Raw genomic sequence first — 3,118 nt, 5'->3', positions numbered from 1 at the left:
ATACCTGAATTTTACGGTTTGATTTTAAGCAGAGATTGGTCCGAAAAACTGCATGGGTATATTTCCACAGATTGGTCACATATGTGGCTTCCCTACAAGGGAAAGCCGAATCAGATAAGGATCGATCGGGAGAAGCATATGACCCACACAGTTACTGAATTTGAGCAAGAAAACCAACCTGTGGCATTCAACAACAACATTTTGGGGAACTATTCGTCAGAATCATTCTTTGGCAACTTTGTTGCCCAACCATCTCCTTTTTCAGTAAATCATTTTACATCTCAAATTGAAAATTTTTCACAAACAGATAAGTCCAGATGTTTTAATGATGCTGAGAATAATGTAGATATTTTTGTTAATACTCCTTTATTTTGGTCTTTATATTTTGATGGCTCTAAGTCCAGCGAAGGCTCAGGAGCAGGTTGCATTTTGGTTAGCCCGCAAGGAGAAAAGACAATGCTGTCTTGTAGGTTAGAATTTGAGTGTACCAACAACACAGCCGAATATGAAGCTTTAGTCCAAGGTTTATATAAAGCGATCGGCCTTGAAGTGCGATATTTAAAAGTGTTCGGCGATTCGGAAATAATTGTCAAACAGGTGAGAAATGCAATTCACTGTCTTTCAAGTCACCTCAAGCATTATCAATCGCTAGTACAGGATCTTACCTCACACTTTTCAGCCTTCAACATTTCTTCCATACCTAGGTCACAAAATTCAGCAGCCGACCTACTAGCCAATGTAGCTTCTAAGCTTCTACCTTCTGAAGACTACAGCCTTGATAGATTTTCTATAGAATTACTTCTTAGGCCTTCAATTCCTGACAATGTCACCAATTGGAGAGTATTTAACCATGACGAAGATATCTTGCAGTTTCTAACTTCGGAAAAATCCTATGACAATCAAGTCATTGAGGAAGATGATCACGATCTGCAGATGAAACAAGCGCCTCAAGAAAATTCAATTCCCAAACCCGTGGTGAAGCTTGAAGACCTTTATGATATCAAAGACATGTTTAAACCTGTAATTAATGCAAAGCTTCAAAGTTCCACCCTTAAGTTTGAATTAATAAATCTAGGCACTGACGATGCTCCTCAAAACATCAACTTAGGAATAGGACTTTCCCAGGAAGAAAAGGAAGCATTTATTAAACTATTGAGAAAAAACAAACAGGTCTTTGCTTGGAAATATGATGACTTAAAGACATATGATACATCTATTATCCAGCATACCATTCCTATGCTTCCTGATCAGAAACCGATTCAGCAAAAGTTAAGAAAAATACATCCAAATTTGGAGGGCTAGATAAAGACGGAGCTTAATAAGCTCTTGAAAGCCAAAATTATTTTTCCGGTCCGACATTCAAACTGGGTCTCTAATATGGTGCCAGTCAGAAAGAAAAATGGCAACATTCGAATCTGTATTGATTTCAGGAACCTGAATAAAGTGAGCTTGAAAGATAACTTCCCATTACCTACTATGGAGCAAATCCTCCAATCAGTAGCAGGCTCTGAACTGATGTCCTTTCTTGACGGATTCTCCGGATATAACCAAGTTTTGGTTCATCCTGATGACCAACTTAAAACCACATTCAGAACAAAATGGGGAACTTATGCATATCAGAAAATGCCTTTTGGACTCATAAATGCGGGAGCGACATTCCAGAGAGCCATGGATATAGCCTTCAAAGGGTTGATTAATCGATCAGTAGTCGTCTATCTAGACGATATTACTGTATATTCTAAAAAGAGATATAATCATCTGCATGACTTAAATCAAATCTTTCAGCGATGCAAAAGATATCGTATTTCTCTAAACCCAAAGAAGTCTTTCTTTGCTCTTGACCAAGGAAAACTCTTAGGCTTTATAGTATCCAAAGATGGCATTTATATTGATCCTGATCGGATTAAGGAAATTTCTGAAATCCCTTTCCCACACAATAAAAAATCGATGCAGTCATTTTTGGGTCAGATTAATTTTGTCAAACGATTTGTTCCAGATTTCTCTCAAATTGTATTACCACTTCAGACAATGATCAAGAAGAATTCAGTCTTCAAGTGGGGATCAGAAGAAAAGCAAGCTTTTGATGTTATCAAGCAATCAATAATCAATGCCCCAGCCTTGAATACTCCCAATTTTTCTAATCATTTTACATTGTATACCGTTGCGTCCGATGTATCCTATGCTGCAGTTCTCACGCAGCCAAATGCTCACAACTTGGAAGCACCCATTTCATTTTTTAGCTCAAATCTTCAGGGTGCCGAACTAAATTATTCCGATTTGGAGAAACAAGCCTTTGCTGTGTTCAAAGCAGTCAAACATTACAGGCCCTTTCTTTTGAAAACTCACATGAAAGTTATAGTCCCTTTCCCAGCGGTAAGGCAACTATTAATTCAAAGAGAACTGGGTGAAAGAAGGGCCAATTGGGTCACACCGCTTCAAGAATATGACTTAGAAATAAAGCCAGCAAAGATTGTTAGGGGCCAAGGTTTTTTCAGGATATTGGCAGGAGCATCAAACATTCCTGAATCAAGCGATATGGATCAGACTGAATCAATCAATCAGATAAGTGTCACTGATTCTGAATCTCAATATGCAGATTTAATATTTTATTTAAAGAACGGTTATGCTCCTCCAAATTTATCTTACAAAAATAAAAGGGCCATTAGGTTAAAAGTGAAGAATTTCACTCTCATTGATGATGTGCTTTTTAGACAAAATTATGATTCTATCCTGTTAAGATGTCTTGAGAAACCTGAAGCTCAAAAGGTTTTACAGGAGCTACATGATGGGCCAGCGGGAGGACATTTTGGAGCAGACATAACAGCCCACAAAGTTATTCATGCTGGATATTATTGGCCTACACTGTTTAGAGATGCTCATGAATACGTAAGAAAATGCTTCAGTTGCCAAACTTCTAGTGGGAGACAACGGAAATCAGCTTTCCCTCTGCAACCTGCCAACATTGAACAACCATTTGAACAATGGGGATTAGATATCATCGGGGAAATTACTCCCCCATCTTCCAAACAACATAGGTATATCCTCACTGCTACCGATTATTTTACCAAATGGGTAGAGGCTATTCCTTTGAAGGCAGCAAATTCAGAGGCAATCATCG

The sequence above is a fragment of the Pinus tabuliformis genome, chromosome Q, assembly GCF_031772625.1.
Source record: "Pinus tabuliformis cultivar Carrire ecotype Pingquan chromosome Q, CPIR1, whole genome shotgun sequence".
In the NCBI taxonomy this organism is placed as follows: Eukaryota; Viridiplantae; Streptophyta; class Pinopsida; order Pinales; family Pinaceae; genus Pinus; species Pinus tabuliformis.
Note: the sequence above shows the minus strand (reverse complement) of the source record.